Below are 19,083 nucleotides of genomic sequence, written 5' to 3'. Positions count from 1 at the left end.
CAGATGCTTAACCGACTGAACCACCCGGGTGCCCCAGCATAATAGGCATTAGAAATGCACTCTCCTTGGGTGAAATCAGTAGTACTCAAGATATGCAGATTATCTAAAATGAGACACACACACCCGTTTCTTGTTCAGAGGAAAAGAATTTCACTTGAAGATGATGGGTGGGTCTAAATTCTTGAAGATCCCATGTTCCAAGGTACCTGGTTGCCTGATGTGGGCAGCAGTCTCTAGAAGGTTGCGGCTTCCTTGGGTAGACCCTTCGGTCAAGGCGGTAGAATGCCTAAAAGCAGAGAGCCGGGCCTTCCCTGACTTTACAGAACAGATTGTTGGAGCCAGTTTTGTGGCTACTTGCCAATAAATGTTTGTTTTATAGATATATTTATGGATGTCACAATTTGTTCTGAGATCTGTCTTCATGATAACCTGGCAGGCCGATTGTGGGAGGAGATAACTAGCTGCCACTCTTAGTGGCCACTGCTGCTTATGAGAAAGAACCCAAGGCCATGCGGGACCGACTTGGCTTGCAGAAGTTTGCCTTCCTGCCGCTGGGCAAATGACTGTGCCTCTGGTTCCCCATCTGGGAAACCGTGAGGTTCAACACTTTCTCCTCTAGCTCTAACAACCTAGCGATTGTCCTCATGCACAAATCGGTGAGCAAATGTAGACTGAGCTTCTCCCATGAATCAGGCCCTGCCCCAGTTCTGGGATACGTCCATAAGCAAGACAACCTGCTGTCTTCTACTGGGGACAGAGTTGTGGGGACACAAGGGACAAGCAAGTGGGCTCTCTCCTCTGCGGGGGACCTGCTTCTCCCTCTCCCTTTGCTGCTCCCCCGCCTGTGCTCTCCTGCTTTCTCTCTGTCAAACAAATAAATAAAATCTTTTTAAAAAATAAATAAATAAATAGAGGGGTGCCTGGGTGGCTCAGTGGGTTAAAACCTCTGCCTTCGGCTCAGGCCATGATCTCAGGGTCCTGGGATCGAGCCCCACATCGGGCTCTCTGCTCAGCAGGGGAGCCTGCTTCCTCCTCTCTCTCTGCCTGCCTCTCTGCCTGCTTGTGATCTCTGTCTGTCAAATGAATAAATAAAATCTTTAAAAATGTATATAAATAAATATATATAGAGAGAGCATAAGCATGAGTGCGGGGAGGGTCAGAGGGAGAGGGAGAAGCAAACTCCCCACTGAGCCCTCAGCAGGGCTCCACCCCAGGACCTCCTGAGATCATGACCTGTGTGGACCCCCTTAACCGAATGAGCCACCCAGGCTGCCCTGAGTCAAAAATTATTAAAAGCACAAATTCAGGGGTGCCTGGGTGGCTCAGTTGGTTAAGCAACTGCCTTCAGCTCAGGTTACGATCCCGGAATCCCAGGATGGAGTCCCACATCAGGCTCCCAGCTCCACGGGGAGTCTGCTTCTCCCTCTGACCTTCTCACCTCTCATGCTCTCTCTGTCTCTCTCTCAAAAAAATAAATGAATTTAAAAAAACACACACAAACACAAATACGCATCTCTTTCTTTCTCTCTCTTCCTTCCATTCTTGTCCCAAAGTACTGTACTTTCCAGTCTATATGTTTATTCTCAAGAGGGACTCAGTTGTCCTTGGGTTTTCCTTGACTGTTTTCGGTGCCACCCGCTGGCTCGGACTTTAGGCCACTTCTCTGTCCCATTTGAAGTCTGGTGTCTCCACTTATCCTCTATCAATTATTTGTTTCGCCTCAGGCGCTGAGCTGTGGGCTTTCACGTACTCAGAGCTAAAGTCCTCAAAATCCATGGGACTTGATCTGATAGATCCCACTTTACAAAGGAGGCTACAGAAGTTCAGAGAAGCAAACTGGCTTTTCTCCATGAGGAATTTCAAGTGTTTTTTGACTCAGCAATCAGGGCGCCTTCTACGTTAATGGAATTATCCCCCAGCTATGCTAGGGTGAAATGAGTTCACTGGGTGGCTTGAAAAGCAACTGGGAACAATACACTCAGCTCAGATACTGACAGTTCGATACTGGTTCGAGTGGAAAATTGAGTTAGTGTAGGTTTCTGCAAAATAGAAGTTCCATGAGATTTCAAGCGCTTTGTAAAGAAGGATCTAACAAGGAAGTCTGGGATGCTGCAGACGTCAGACCCTTTACCGTGGGAACAGAGGAGGCTGAGAGGGGTATGCAGTCTTTCTCAGCTGTTCCTGATTGCATGACTCAGTTTCCCCTAGACACCAGCTGTAACATCTCGGAGAACCAGGATCCTTCAGAATATACTTTGGGAAATGCTGTCCTGTGGGATTGGTTCCTAATCCTTTCAAAGTCGGAAGTGACCTCCTCAAAGTTAAGAGGAAAATCAGAAACAGATTGTTTTGTGCTTGACCTTGCAAAATTCTACAACTCTCTTTGCTGTGATTGTCAGACAACCAGCTCTGTTTGTGATCAGACCTCTTAGGGCCCTGCATGGGGTGAGGGACATGTACTTGATGGCCTTGGGGACGAGGTGAATTCCAGACAAGAGCCTCCTATGAAAGCCAGATGCTCATGCTCAGAGGGGCTTGGGCCATTCCAGCCGTTTTCCCATTTTCTTTTTAATACCCCCTGCCTCCTTCTGTCCCCCAGGAAGGCTGACTGCCCCCCAGACCCCCTACTCCTTCACATCCCACAGCCTCTCTCCTACCCTTGGCTGCTGGACACCTTCTTCCAGCAGCACTCCCAGACTGCTTCCAAGGCCTTCAAAAGCCGCAGGAGACTCAGAAACCTTCTGCTGGGCAGAGGAAACCAAACCACCTGTCCTCAAGGCCCCCTCCAGTCCCAAAGGCCCACTGTGCTCTGCCACTCCCCACCCTTCCTTCTAGAGACAGGATCCTGGACCAGTTATGCAAACGTTTCCTCCCACAGAGGTCAGCCCAGGCCCTCCTTCCTGCTGTCCCCTGTTGTCTCCCCACTGCAGGGCTGCTCCTGACCAGCCAGCTGCAGCTGACATCCTTGGGGGCAGCTGTGGGAGGGTACACGAGAAGGAGGGGGGCTGGGGGAGAGATGTTAGTCGGTTAGGCTAGGTCATAGGGAACTCTGACTGAACGATGGCGCATTCAGAGAGGCCTGTGCACACTTTGGAAGTGATGTGGAAAGGCTTAAGTGTGGTGGCACCGGCTCCTCCTCGGACTCTGAGGCTCTGTCTGTTTGGGGGTAGGGGTGGGGGTAGGGCCTGGGTCAGGGTCTTCAACGCAGCTTTCCCAGCTTGCTTTTTGCCCTGTTCCCCATGACGGGAGGGGGAAGAGAGCAGTGGTGTCCCAGGAGGGCAGGGCCTATGGAGGAAGGGCTGTCGGCCTCTGGAAGGGGCATTTCTGGAGTCCTAAGGGGCGTGGCCCCAGCCCGAACCCAGAAAACCAAGCTGGAAGATCCCGGACCTGGCAAGTGGGTGGGTCCTGCAGGGAATGGTCAGTACCCGCTGGCATCCCAGGAGCCTTCTGGCATGGGAACAGGCTCTGACCGCACACGTATGAATGGATGCCCGATTGAAGGGCAGCCCAGGGGAGCATTCGTTGTTGGGGTGCTGGGCTTCAGGTGGGGAGGGCCTGTGTGAACCAGAAGGCCTGTCTCGTGACAGGATTTGCAAGGGGGAGGTGGGAGTGTGGGGGGCAGGTGGAGGAAGCAAGATACCCAAAGGTAAGTTCAATATGATCATAGATTTTCCGCAGTATGTACCGCCCCTCAAGGTGCAGCTTGAGGTCTCACCCTTATGAGAAGGGGCCTCAGTTTTAAGAAGAGAGTAGGAGGGCTTCTCCTGAATTGCGAGACCAGCAAGGGTCCAGTCTTTTCCTATACAGCTTGGCTTCCCAGCCAGGGCCCCAGGCATGTCTGCATGGCCTTTGGGACGTCATTCCTCTACAAGTGACAGGTTACATGTCCCTGAAGATGGTGTGAGGCTCACTGCGGGCAGCTCGCCCGGCAGCCCCAATGGATGGCCCGCGTGAGCCTTTGCTCCAGTCGCGCACCTGCAGCCAGGCCCTGGCCCTCCCATTTGGCTCCCTGGGAACCTGGGAGAGGATCCTCCCCCTGGTCCAGCCTGGGACGCTGACGGTGAGAGGGCTTCCTTCCTTCCTGATCTCTCGCCTTCTGGACCCCTCAGTGGGGAAACCGAATGCCCTGGCAAGATCTGTTTCCTTTCTCTGTCCCTTCTTTCTGGGATCATCAACCATCCTGAGGGGGGTTTCAGGGCCTGTGGTGGGTTCAGTCGGAAAACCAGGACAGTCCGTAGAAGCCATAACCATTCGCCTGGAATGGAGCGGTTTCCTGGGCTGCGGAATGTACGTGCTAACACCAGAAAAGTCCTGTGCAAAAGCAGAACAAGCTGGTCCCCCTACTTCTTTCCAGCCTTCTCAGCACCTCATAGGAGTTCAGAGTGGGAAGAGCCAGCATAGGCACAGGAGGGAAGACCTGTGGGACCAGTGGAAGGAACTCCTTCAAGGGGGCCCTGGGGTGGGAGCGTAGACGTCTGGGGCATGTGGACGGTGAGCTGGGAGCCCAGAAGTGGCCCAGGGGGTAGGAAATATTTGATTCAGAGTCAGACTATGGGGTAGGTCCCATGCCAGCCCAGCCATGCATGAGCCAACTCAGAACGAAGACCTGGAAATGTGAGTTACCCTCCCGGGGACCCTCCTCGTTTGCCCTATTACGAGTGAGAAAAGAGAGAGGTTAGGACATTTTCCCCAGGGAAATATATTCCCCGTTGGGGGAGGGTGATTAGCAACAAAGCAGAACTGAGGTTCTGGAAGTGCCAGAGCTGGGAGGCTCTCGGGGCATCACTGTGTCCAACCCTTTTGTGAACAGACAGAAATTCAGCTGCAAGAGGGTTAGCGCCCAGCTCACGGCCGTGTAGTTCATGCCTTGGGCTCTTGCCTACATGTGGGCTCTTAAAATGTCCTTTAAAAAAGACAAATGTTCTCTTATTTTAATTTGCATTTCCCTGGTAATTAGTAAGGTTGAGTGTATTTTTATATGTTGATTAGCCATTTGTGGCTCTATAAATTTCCTGTTTTTCTCCTCTGCACATTTTCCAATTAAGTAATAGCTTCTTTGAAGCGGGCCATGTGGAGGGCTGACAGGCTGAGAAAATGCCATTCCCACCCTCTCCTCCCCACAGCGAGGGCCCTTCGAGCTCAGACGACTCCAGGCTGGTCTCCCTGTGCTGGGACAGGGGAAGGGGCTTCAAGCTGGCTGCCAGCAGGGGTTGGCCCTGTTGGGGTTCAGCCAAGCATTCTGGGAAGGCGGCCTGGGAACACTGGCTGATGGGGTGTTGGGCCAAGCATGCATGAGTCACGGGGAGTGGCCGGGTGCCCAGGCAGCGCGGCCACATAGTAGCTCCACCTGTCAGTCGAGAGGGCGGGGCAGTGGCTCCCAGAAGCCTGGGTGCTGCTGGGGGCGGGGAGCCTCCGAGGAACCCCGCTCTTGGGGCAGTCTGAGGGTGCCAAGAATGGGATCCGCGGGACACAGAAGTGGGGTCTTAGACTTACTCCATCAGCTATTGAAGAAGAGATAGAAGGCTTCAACACTCAGAAAACATCTCTGTATCTGCGGGTCTGTGCCGAGGAAGGTCCTGCTGTGGGTGGTTGCTGTGGGGCCCCCAGTTTCTACTTTACAAAGTGCTTTCACGCACATGTGAGAGCCCTAGCCACTTCCAGACTTGGCCAGATGTCACCCTCCTTCCCTCCTTCCTAGGCTGTTGGCACCACGAGGCAGGGACTGTCCTACCACCAGCACCTGGGGGAGTGCCGCGCACGGGGTGGGGTGGGGACCGCTCATGGGACATGGAGGCAACCAGTCAGCTATCCTCTCCCTTGGCCACATGGGCTGACTCACCCTCTGTCCCATTTCAGACTGCAACATCCCGTCCGTCCCTAGGCTTCCACCAGAAATCCAATCACCTGGGCATTCGATGACAAACTTGTGGGGTCACCAGGACCCCTTTCTCCAACTTCCTATGTTTTTCGTCAGGTCATTTCAACTTTCTCTTTCCTGTTTTCTGAGCAATTCAGCTCAGCTGCCGCACGGACTGTCTGTCTGGCTGTCCTACCCACATCCCCCTCGCTGTGCGCTGAGAAAACAAAAGTCCTTCCATGTGCAACATGCGTCTTCTGTCCCACATATGTGCTGACTGAATGGTTGGTTTCTTCTCTCCCCTAGTCATCAGAATAGCGTGATGTGGGACACAAGGCGGGACAGCCTCATGAGAAGACCGTCTCAGAGAGCGTCCCCAAAGTCAGACACTCTCGCAGCCCGTGAGGGTCAGCGCGGGGACTGGAACCCGGGCTGCTTTCTGCCTCCTCCTCCTCCATCACCGCTTCAGCTTCCTTCCCTCCGGCGAGCGGGGATGTGCTCACTCTCCACCTGAGCACGAGGCCCAGAGCATTTTGCAGCAATTGCAGAGAAACCAAGCTAGTCTGGGCTCTGGGAGGGTCAGGTGGGAGGGGCTGGGGAGAGACCCCTGGCAGCTTAGATAACCGTTCACTATTTACCCCCTAGAGCATCGTAAATGCCATGGGGGCCTGGTAATTAAAGTCAGCTCGGGGTAGAGGGTGTCTCTTCCCTCTTCTGTAAAGAATCTAACCCTCCTAGGTCACCCGGGTGGCTCAGTGGGTTAAACATCTGCTTTCCACTCAGGTCATGATCCCAGGGTCCTGGGATTGAGTCCCGCATCGGGCTCTCTGCTCAGTGAGGATGCTGCCTCCCCCTCTTCCCTCTGCATGTGCTCTCTCTCTCTAATAAATAAATAAAAATCTTAAAACAAAAAAGAATCTAATCCCCCTTTACATTTACCTTCTTGTGAAGTCCAATCACTACCCTGCAGAACGTCCTCCAATTCAGCAGAGCTCACACACCTTAAAATTCTCCCCAGAGATGTGTCTTATGCGCTAGCGCAGTGTGGCTACAAAACACACTACTGAGCAAAAGTTGCGCGAAACACACCCACCCTCAGGGCCGGATGCATTCTTACATTTTCTCTGTTATCCCTTTGTTTCCACACGAATCGTAATCCACTGCTGCAATTCGTTACTCTAATTCAAAGGGCACTTGATCTTGGGGTCCTGCGTCCAGGCCCTGAGGGCTCCCCGCTGGGCACAGAACCTACTTAAAACACATGAAACAAAGTACAGACAGAGAAACCCCTACTAGGCCCGTTGTAGCAGACAGAAGAGCCACACCTGGACGGGCAACACTTGTTTGTGCAGGAAGTATCCAGGCATGAAGCAAAAGCAAAGCCTTTAGAATCCTGGCTCCAGTGAACTCAGTATCAAGGTTGCTTGACTGAGCATTGACTGCACCGATCCCTTACCACCCCTGCCAGCTCACTCACTCTCTGGGTAAACAAGGAAGCCTGGAGGGGACACTTGAAGGAGGACCTGAGGCCACAGAGAGCCCTGTACCTCCAAGGGCAAGGACAGGTACGGGGCATCCACTCCCAGTAACATCGGTGTGACCTACAGGACCGAAAGCATAAAATAAGACCTAGTACTTCATTATGTAACTGAAAATCTGTGTAAAAGCTACAAGGCACAAAATAATATTATACATTTACAGTATGTATAACACAGAATATATACACAATATTAAGGTAAAAATTCCTAGGCCTACAGACAGATTTAAGAAAATGTTATAGTTGGACATTTTAATATACTTTTTAAAAAACTCGGATCAACTAAGCAAATAATAATTTCATAATACAGGGGACCAAGTACTACAATCAACATGCTCAATTTAACAGGTATGCTTAGAATTTTTAACATCAGAAATAAAGAACATACATCCTTTTCCTACACCCCTGGAAAGCTTACCAAATTAGCTGTGCATTTAGTCGCAGTGGCAACTAATAAATTATACACAAAACTGAGATTTTGCTAACAACATATGCTGATCACAGGCCAATGAAACTAGAAATAATTGAGATTGATCCCCCAATTTCCTCAACTATCTGAAAACTATGAAACATTTTTCTAACATAACTTGTAGATCAAGGATAAAATTGCAATTAAAATAACATTTCCTGGCTAAAATTAACAAGTCAGGAAATGACAGATGCTGGCGAGGATGTGGAGAAGGGAATATTCCTACACTCTTGGTGGGAATGCAAGCTGGTGCAACCACTCTGGAAAACAGCATGGAGGTTCCTCAAAATGTTGAAAATAGAACTGCCCTATGACCCAGCAATTGCACTACTGGGTATTTACCCTAAAGATACAAACGAGTGATCCGAAGGGGCACGTGCACCCGAATGTTTATAGCAGCAATGTCCACAATAGCCAAACTATGGAAAGAACCTAGATGTCAATCAACAAATGAGTGGATAAAGAAGATGGGGTATATATACACAATGGAATACTATGCAGCCATCAAAAGAAATGAAATCTTGCCATTTGCGACAACATGGATGGAACTAGAGCGTATCATGCTTAGCGAAATAAGTCAAGTGGAGAAAGACAACTATCATATGATCTCCCTGATATGAGGAAGTGGTGATGCAACATGGGGGCTTAAGTGGGTACGAGAAGAATAAATGAAACAAGGTGGGATTGGGAGGGAGACAAACCATAAGTGACTCTTAATCTCACAAAACAAACTGAGGGTTGCTGGGGGAAGGGGGTTGAGAGAAGGGGGTGGGATTATGGACATTGGGGAGGGTATGTGCTTTGGTGAGTGCTGTGAAGTGTGTAAACCTGGCGATTCACAGACCTGTGCCCCTGGGGATAAAAATATATGTTTATAAGAAATAAAAAACAAAAAATTAATTAATTAATTTTTTAAAATATAAATAAATAAATAAATAACATTTCCTAGAAAATAATGAAATAAACCCTCCCAAATCCATGCATTATAATAAATATGTACACAAAGGCAACATTGACCTCAAATTATTTTTTATATAAAACGGAGACTAAAAATGTATGAGTTCCTTCTAAATTTTAAAAAATCGGGGGAAAAAATTATCAAGCATATTCCCTCCCTCAAAAAAAGCAAGAGGGTAGGAGTCACCTGGCTGGCTCAGCCAGCATAGAGCATGGGATTCTTGATCTCAAGGTTGTGAGTTTGAGTCCTGTGTTGGGCATAGAGTTTACTTAGGGAAAAAAAAAGGTAAGAGTTTAATAACTTAAACTTACAAATCAAGAAATACTGTTATTATGTTATGAAGACATGGACATCAATTTCAGAAAACTAGCTCAAAGAATTGAAATCAGTTGCCTCTGGGGACAGGAAATGGGTTAGGAAGTACTATAAGGAATCACTTTTTATTGTTTTTAAGTTTTATGGTATTGACTTCTTAAACTATATAAATTTATTATTTGGATAAAAATTTATTTTTTTTAAGATTTTATTTATTTATTTGACAGACAGAGATCATAGGTAGGCAGAGAGGCAGGCAGAGAGAGAGGAGGAAGCAGGCTCCCTGCTGAGCAGAGAGCCCGACATGGGGCTCGATCCCAGGACCCTGAGATCATGACCTGAGCCAAGGTCAGAGGCTTTAACCCCTGAGCCACCCAGGCGCCCCTGGATAAAAATTTAATTTAAAAGGTGCCTGGGTGGCTCAGTTGGTTAAGCCTTGGCTCAGGTCATGATCTCAAGGTCCTGGAATCGAGCCCCGTACCAGGCTTCTTGCTCAAAAGGGAGTCTGCTTCTCCCTCTCGATTTGCCTCTCCCCCTGCTTGTGCTTGTGTGCTTGCTTTTTCTCTCTCTAATAAAAAATAAATGAATAAATATTTTTTAATTAAATTTTAAAATTAGTTAAAGAGTGAAGGGAAAGTGAACCTGGGAACTTTGACCCATCCTGATACAGTGGAAAGAACACGGATAGCCAGATAGGACTGAGTTTAAATTTTGTCTCTCCTGTTTACCTGTAATAAGATCCTGGGCAGTGCATTTCATCTTTAGGTCAGGATTTCTTCATTGTAAAATGGGCACAGAATTATACATCACTATCGGAGAGGATAATGATGAGCCTCCCCCTCGTGGACTAGATTAGAATTCCCCTCCCAAACCCTTCCCTGGCACAGGCAGGACCCCCAGGCACAGATCCTTGCAGATGAACTCAGCCATCAGCTCCCTGGTTTCGTATTTAGTTAAAATTGTTATTTAGGGGGCACCTGGGTGGCTTAATCGGTTAAGTGTCCGACTCTTGCTTTTGGCTCAAGTCGTGATCTCAGGGTTGTGAGATCAAACCCCTGCTGGGACTCTGTGCTCAGCATGGCATCTGCTTGGGTTTCTCTCTCCCTCTCCCTCTGCTCCACCCCTCCTCTCTCTCTAAAATAAATGAATAAATATTCTTAAAAAATATTGTTGTTTTGGTTTGAGTCTTCCATAAGCCACAACATTTGGGATATTTCCAGAGTCTCAAGGCTCCTGGGCAGATATTAGCCACAGTTTCTATTTTCAAATGGAAAACGGGTTGGTTTGGTTTTTTTTAAATGGCATTAAGGGTATTAAGAACAGATGTCTTTACATCTACATCTACTTTTGAAGAGAAAATCTATTTCTTTATGCTTCAAGCACTGTAAACAGACTAACTGCCGAAATAAAAACCTGGGACAAAATTCAAAATCCTAAGAATAATAAAACCTACCCTTTGTGTTGGTGTAAAGATTCATCCCACTCCTGGTTCCACACCTCGTGGAGCAAAAGGAGGTGTGGAAGGAGGGAAAGTCAGGCATCTGAAAAAGCAGGAACAATACAGTGTGGTAAGCATCCAGTGTGGGAGGAGCAGTTGCCTGGGTCTGAATGTGTTCCGGGAAGGCTTCCAGGAGGTGGCGATGTTCAAAGGAGGCCTGCCAGGCTTAGTGGAAGTGGCCCAGATGAAAGCGTGTGGAGGAGGGTCTCCATACAAGACAAGAGTTGTTCCTAAACTTGGTGAAAACTCAAACCACCTGGAGACCTGTCAAAAGCACTCGTGCCTGGCTCGCACCGCCATACATCCTGCCTTAATTGGGCTGTGGGATGACAGGGCATCAGGAGTTTCCTGAGCTGCCCAGGTGATTCTAATGTGCAGCAAATTGTGGGAACCACTGGCTTGCACCAGGGCGAGAGCCTGTGAGTTTCTGTAAATTGAATGGTGAACCGGAGGAGGCCAGACAGTGGAGAAGAAAGAAGCAGACGGGTTAGGATCTGGGGTGTAGAGTACACAGGAGTAGGTGATAGCGGGGAGAAAGTGAGGGTGGAAAAGCTGGTCAAGTTCAGGTTTCAGAGCAGGGTAACAAGGTAGATGCGGCCCATTTTCTGAGATGCAGACACGGAAGAAAGGGGTATGCCCAGAAAAGCCGGCTGCTTGGAGGTGGTGCGTGCTTATTACAAGGAAGTTTGGCTAAATAAATAGTAACCCTGGCTGTGGTCAAGGTCACCATCACCATCATCACCATCCTCAACCTGATCTGATTCAGAGGCGGCTGCCTAAAGTCCTCGTGGCCACAGAGAGTAAAGCAGTTATGTCGCCCTCTAGTGTCGGTGTCTGTGTACTACAGGTACTCAGGCAGCAGCCAGCACGTCTGCTGGGCAGGTGGGGGCGGGGGGGGGGTGCGGCGGAGGGGAGGGGGGTGCGGGGGGGGGATGGGAGAGGGGGTGAGACAGCCTGGGCCTAGGGAGGAGCAGAGAGTAGAAGTAGGAGCTCGGATGTGGGTAAGACACTGTCTGCTCTTAATGCTCAGGCCAGGATTTCCCAAGGGAGCCCCATGCTCTGCCCAACTGTGAGTCAAGGTCTCCTTTGGATGAGCTGCTGTCTCTCAGTAGTGCTCTCGTCATTGGAGGAAGCCCTGGACAGAGGAAAGGGCTCTGGACAGGGAGTCTGGAGGCCCCGGTCCAAGGCACGGCTCTGCTCATCCTGGCTGTCTGACCTCAGGGGAGTGCCTTGCTTGGGCACCAGCATCCTTATCCAAACTAGGTGCTTCTGAAGGGCTAAGATTGTGTGCATCAATGACCACACTGGGGGCAAGACTAATATTTTCTGTCCAGAGAAGAGACAAGGGGCCAGCCAAGTGCCTGTGAGGAGCAGAGAGCTTGTGCCCCAGAAGGCTTCCTGGAGGTGGTGGCATTCCATCCAGACCTGAAAGGAATTAATAGATGGTGTCCACGGCAAGACACCCACCCTTGGGACATTCAGGAGAAACCTACCACATGGTAAGACAAGAAAGGGTATGGGCTCCGGAGTCAGATCAGTCTTTCACTGTTGGCTCCGCTGACTACGTGACCTCGGACAAATTATTTAATCTTTTTGAGCATACAGTCCCCTCTATGGAATGGGGATATAATAAAATAGCAACAACAAATGCTTAGTTAGTTCTGTGTGCCGGGTACTATTCTACATATTTGCATGTATTAACTAGTTTAATCCTCACAATAATCCTATAAGGTTGTATAACTAACCCCATTCCATAGATGAGGAAGATGAGGCACAGAGAGGTTGTACAACTCATTCAATCCCTCGGCTCATGGGTGGTGCCTATCTCTGCATGGTCTATACTGAAACAGGTGAGCTCTTTGGCAGGACCCAATCTCCAGGGTGGGCCAGTGTCAGGGAGGGAATTTCACGAGACAGGAAGCGACGTTCTCCAGCAAGCATCAAGAACAATACAGGATATTTGTGATCACATCATGATACCCCATGCTCCCCGGGACTTTCCAGATGGGACCATGCAGGCAAGGAAGGGCAAGAGCTCTTACAACTGGCTTCTTCCCACCACCTCCCCATGAGCACCACAGTGCCAAAACCCTAAAAAGGAAGACATTCCCTCTCCCGGCTTCCTGTGCAGCTAAGGGTGTCGTGTGACCTTGTCCTGGCAATAAAATATGAGGGGCATCTGCTAAGAAGGTCCTGGGAAAGGTTTTCCTTCTGGCCAAAAAAGAGAAGTCTGGAAGAAGAGTTCTCTTCCTTTCTGGGACAGGAAAGCCGTTATGCAGGGACATGATATTTGGAGCTCTTGCAGCCATCTTGCAGGCATGAGGCAAAGACCAAGAAAAATAAAAATTCCCCAAGAGTGGGGCAGCTGAGTGGCTCAGTTTGTTGAGTGTCCAACTCTCGATTTCGACTCAGGTCATGATCTCTGGGTCATGGGATCCAGCCCTGCATCGTGCTCGGCCCTCAGTGGGGAATCTGCTGGAAATGCTCTCTCTCCTTCTCCTTCTGCTTCTCCCACCTCTAAAAATAAGTAAAAAAAAAAAAAATCTTTTTAAAAAAATTTCCAAAGAGCTTTGAAATCATTAGGCTATTTAATAAGAGATCACCTACCTCTGGACTTCTGGTCATGTGATAAAAATAAGCCCCCATTTGGTTAATCACTATTACTTACAGTAAAAAGTATTCCCAATATTTTATCCAAGTTATTTCAATGTGTTCATTCCCTTGTACAATCACTCATGTATTTAATCAGCAAATACCATTGAGCATATGCTATGTGCTAATTACAATAGAGGGTAGAGAACTATGGCTATGATCAAAACGGACATAATTCCTGGCCTCATGGATTTCTCAGCTTGGCAGGGAAAATGCACTTTGAACAAGTGTGGTGGGTTGGGATGTTAACAAGAAGGGAAGTGAGGAAAGCTGTCAGAGTACAGGACAAAGAGAGCTGGCCAGGGTGAGCATCCAGGAAGTTCTTGAAGGCTGATCTATCATTTAGGGCTAAGGTCTATAGTAGAGCCCAAAGGATGGTGCCTCAAATAAGAGAAGCTTTTTTGTTTTGTTTTCTTTGTCTTTTCCACATAACGGTCCTGCGCTTTGCCACCTCCAATATGGGGCTCTCCTCTCCGGATTCAGGATGGCAGCTCCTGCCCTTGTCATCCCCAGAGAGCGGAAGGGGAGAATGGAAGCGAAGGGGCAATCAGCTCCTTCTTTAAAGATGGCATCCTACATGCTGAGGTTGTGGATACATACTTGTATATGGGCCCTGTCCACATCCCATAGCCAGATCTTAATCCTGGGACCACATCTAGCTTGGAAGGGAGGCTTGGAAATGTAGTCATTTGCTGGGCAGCCAGGTGACAGCTAACACTCGGGGACGTCCTGTTGCTGGAAGGAACAAGGGGGACGTGGTCCTGAAGGAAGGGTAGCAGTCGTACCTGGGAGAGGAGGGGGGTGATTTCCTTCTACCATCAAAGGGTTTCCAACAGGAGGAGTATGGTCAGATTTGTATTTTTAAAAGACCACTGGGATGGAAGATGGAGTGGAGGGGGCCAGCAGGTAAGACCGTATACAATGAGGAGGCTAGTGTCGAAACTCTAATGATGACAGTGACCCCGACCCAGTGAGGATGGACAGAGGGCGTGTGGATCCAGGCACATATTTGACCAGTTGAAAATAAGCTTATAACAAAGTATGACAAAGACTGTATGGGATTCCAGTGTGAGTTGAAGACACATGACATCTGTATTCATCCCTGCTTTCCCTTGGTTGGGGATCTTCAGAATCCCTTAGCCTCATGACGTCATTTCTGCAAAACTACATGCGAGTAACCCCAGCTGATACCCTGTGGGCCAGTCAGCTGTCATTTCTAGGAGAGCCAAAGCTGTCACAGGGTCAGGCTATGCTCCCCAGTGCTGGGGTGAGTCGGGGAGGGGACATGTTGCAACACTGAGAGCCCAAACCAAGAGGGCCCAAGCCCACCTGTCGCAGAATCAGGCGTGCTGTGAATAAATGTGTTTCATGAAAAGGGTGCCTGGATGGCTCAGTTCGATGAGAGTCTGACCTCTCAAGTTTGAGTGAAGCCCCACATCAGGCTCTTGGCTCAGCAGGGAGTCTGCCCTTCTCCCCCTCCCTCGGTGTCCCCCACCTCTGCTCACATGCATGCTCTCTCTCTCTCTCTCTCTCTCTCTCTCTCCAAAATAGATAAATAAATCTTTAAAACTAAACAAAACAAAAACACGGCCCTTTGGCCCCAAGAGCACATGCTGGTGTCTCTCTCCCCAACAAAGTAGCACTTGAGGGACGCTTGAGGGACCAGTTAGGTGACTTCAGACAACATGTCCCAGAAAGGACATTCAAGGTTCTCCCCAGCGGCCTCCACTCTTCCTCTCCTGCCTCATTTCTGGAGCCGGAGATGGATGTTCCCATCATCTTCATAGGGAAACTTAGCTTTAGTGTCTCTTACCTTTCTCTGCCACTCTTGAAGGGTGAAATGACAATATGGTTTTCACTTCCTAGGAAGAGCTGAAGGTTAGAGTCTCCGGGCCTTTGGGGAAAGCAGGATGGTCTCTTCGATGGCTGGTGTTCTGGGCTTTACCAAAGTTGCCATGGAAGAGTGAGAAGCATGGTGAGGTTTGGAAGGAGAGACTGTGAGCTTCCAGAAGCAGAACTTCCTTAAGAGGATGGGGAGGAGGGAGGACTGTGGGGCCAGGAGAAGTGAGCATTCCATCCCTGTCCCTGGCGGGGCCCCAGGAGGCATGACCCAGTGTGGGGAGGTGGGGTGCAAGGATGGATCACTGGGACCTGATCCCCAGTAAGCCCCAAATTCTCAGGTCGCAGGTGTGTCTCAGAAGTGACAATCCCCTGCTATCAAGGACCCTGCGGAAACAAGAAGAAGCAAGAAGAGGCCTCTCCAGAGTGACATGTGTGCATGAATGGCCAAAAATGATCACACCCCAGGTGACCTGGCACTATAGACAGCCCCAGCGTAGGGGGGATGGGGGCCCCGGAAGAAATAAAACTGGATTTCCCTGCCAGAGAGGTTTTAGAGAATGAGAGAATGAGGAAATGGGACCTATCTGGCACTGTGTGAACTGTGATTTAGTTCACTGTGGGAACTGAGATTTGGGCTTAATCTATCTCCTAGTCCTTTCTGTCAGAACTCTCTACTCCAGCCAGGCCAGTCTGACCTTTCTGTCCAAATGGGGGTTCATTCCATGTCCCAACCTTCATTACTTCCAAGGACCACTCAAGGGGCAGCACCCCCTCACTCCCTGCACCCCCCAAAGTCCTCTCCCTTCCTTTTCTGAAGCTTGAAGTTCATGGTGTCACCCATTTAACAGATGGGTAGGGTGAGTTATCTGGTTCCGCTGGGACTTGGCTCCCCAGGTTGGCCAGGAGCTTCATGAAGGTGGAGACGTGACCCTTTCTCCTAACCCTGGGCTGATCATTGGTGAGCCCCTGCCCGGTCGAGAGACCTCTGCCAGCCTCTACTCACCTTATCCCTGCTCCCACACTTGCCGCCACACGTGCCAACACCCCATCTGTAAGACCTAGGCTCCCCCTGGGATGACCCTGCTGTCCCACTAGCAGGTAGCTGTTGTGATGTCCCCTCCTAGGACAAGCCTTGCCCACTTCCTCCTCCCCCTGCCATAGATGGGCAGATTTTGCTGAAGCTTGACGTGGACAAATGGCCCCGTTTTGTGTTAAGAGCCTCTGAGCTCTGTGTACGCCAAGACCAGGGCAGATGTAAACACTGGCTGCCTGTCTTCCCCAGCTATATAAACTGCAGGCTTTCAGGACAAGGCACTGCCCCAGCACATTCGCGGTGTTTAAAAAAAGTGTCAACCCCAGCTCATGCTCTTGGCACAGGCCGGCTCTCCCAGTGAAGTCCCGGATTCCGGGCCACCGATGAGCGGGCCCAGGGAGCAGCAGGTACAGAGCTCCTCTCCCGCAGGGGCCAGCCTGGGCCCCTCTGCTTTCTGGATAAAGGGTAGCCGTCCATGAAGAATAAGTCCTGTGAAGACCCCGATGTCTCCCGAAGTCCCCACTGAGCTACGAAGACATGTTCTTTCCCTTTGAAGTTTTAGATCCTGTGCAAATAAGAACATTACTCCCTTCACCCCCAACACACTGATATTTTCAACTTTTTTTTGCTATTCATCCTTCATTAATTCACCTGCTGTTTGTGGAGTACCCACTTGGTGCTAACTGCTAAATGTTATACTGTCCCACCCACTCCACGCTGTCTCAAAGCCCACATGAGTGTTCATCCCATTGGTTTAAGGCTTTCATACCTTGTCTGTATATCCTAGATATTGATGATTGATAGATAGATAATAGATAGAAAGGAAGAATTCCTCAGCCCTCAGCCCTGAGTCATATTTTAAATGTAACTCATCATTTTCATTCAACTAACACTTAGAGGACCCCTACAATGTGCTGGCCCCTCTCCTAGACACTGGACGTAAGACACAATCCAGGCCAGCCATGTGACAAGGAGCTGACCACAGGCCTTGAAAGAGAGGAGACAGACAAGCCAGTGGAGACTGTGTCAGACAGAGGCGACCAGGGTTGGGTTCCAGGCAATGGGGTCTGGGGCAGTTCTTCTCCTCTCGGGGCTCCCAGCCTCTTCTCCCAATAAGGAACAAGGTTGGGGTTCCTCTTTGAATTTCATGGACCGAGAAGAAGATTAGAAACTTAACCGATGGAACCGCGGAGGTCACCAAGATTTTATTCCAATGAGTAAGGAATTTTGGAGAAAAAGGAGACAAGCCTTACACCTGCCATCTGCTGTCACATTATTTCATACAAGAAAGGATATTTTAGCCCCGAGGCAGGAAGGGTTAGTCTCGGAATGAAGGCGGGCCTCGCAAACCGGATTCACTTAGCTGACGCAACAGCTCACTGCCTTGTCATTGCTGTCCTCCTTCTGCCTGGTCCAGGTGAACCCGGGCTGCCTCCGTGACCCAAGCACTCAGTGTCCTGCGGTGGACCAAGTGGCCAAAGCCCAGCACAGTCGCTAGGCTGAAGACATGGTCAGATGACTTCCAGTGACATCTCTCAGACACCGCTGACAGGGTGCCCAGACCACATCGCTTCCTGGAATCCCCTTTTCTGTTCCCTCCACTTCCCTCATCCCCACAGCTGTCCATCTCACCTTCTTCTCCTCTAGACCCCCGAAAGCAATTCCTTTCCCATCTCTAGCCGTCAAGCCCCCATCCTGGGGCCAGGCAGCATGAAGCCCACAGAGCACTCACGAGCACACGCCCCATGTCATGGGAGAGGCTGCTGTTCCACCATGGGGGACATGGTCCTGTGCGTCCCAGATCCCCTGCGAGCCTCTGGCATGCTACCTATACTGTCCACTGTCACTGGCTTCAGCCATTGCCTCGACTGCAGAGAGCTGCCCTGTCCAAGGTCCCGCCCCTTCTTAGGGCAGCCTACAGGCATCAATGGCTGGCTGGCCACCTTTGTGCAGCACAAGGCAAGGCTAAAGGGCCACTCTAGTTCAGAGCAACCGGCCAGATGGGATCAAATCTCATCTTAGCTCCTCCTCCACCCGCTCTGGCTTTCCTCCCCTTCCTTCCCCAGGGGAGCTCCCGAAGCGCTCTCTAACACCCTCTAAACCCTTGCCTCTAAGATCAGAATCAGCTCCGCCGATTGGCCAGAACCCATGGTCAGCCTTTCCTGCCATGTGTCCTTCCCATACACAAACCTCCATGAGCAAACTGGAGGCTTCATTTGTCCAGAAGAGCTAAAGGACCTTAGAGTTCTTTTCCTATGAACACAAAGCCTAACCTTCCAGACGCTTGTCTAGTGATGGACTCGGCGAGTCAGCCCTGAGAAAGCAAGGACGCAGGTGCAAAGCTGCAAGATTTAGGGGTGAATGAAAACCCTTAGATTTAATAGTTCCAAAGTTGAATCCCCATCCATGGAAGGTGGCAGGCTGTCACGGGAGGGGGACCAGGTGCTATTTTGGGACTTCTGGACCTGATGATGTGCTCTCAGGGTCCCAGCCCGGCACTGTGCTTGCCCCTGAGGATCAGCAAATTCTGGCTGCTGGGGAGCAAGAGACAGAACAGCAAAGAGACAAAGGAGACAGAAACAAGCCTGCAAACTGAGTGGGTGCTGCTGTCATCGCCAGAGAGAGCAAAGGCCCATCCAGAAGGGACAGACGTCTGGAGGTAGGTGGCCAGCTCCAGAGAGGGAACAGGCCTCTGTCCCCTGACCTGGCTGGGGCTGAAGCCACTTGTGTCCGGACCCGGCACTGGGAGGGCCCCACAGTGCAGGTGCCAAGGCGAGGAGCAGGGACCCTCAAGGGGCAAGGCTGGATCCCCCGAGACCACACACGCTGGGTGCAGCAGCCTCATGGGTCTGCCCCAGCTGGTGACAGAGAGCCCCCTTCTGCTGTCATGGGGGCCACACCCTGCCCTGCTGAAACTGCCCC

The sequence above is a fragment of the Mustela putorius genome, unplaced genomic scaffold (assembly GCF_011764305.1).
Source record: "Mustela putorius furo isolate JIRA1106 unplaced genomic scaffold, ASM1176430v1.1 tig00000698_pilon_pilon_pilon, whole genome shotgun sequence".
Classification (NCBI taxonomy): Eukaryota; Metazoa; Chordata; class Mammalia; order Carnivora; family Mustelidae; genus Mustela; species Mustela putorius.
Note: the sequence above shows the minus strand (reverse complement) of the source record.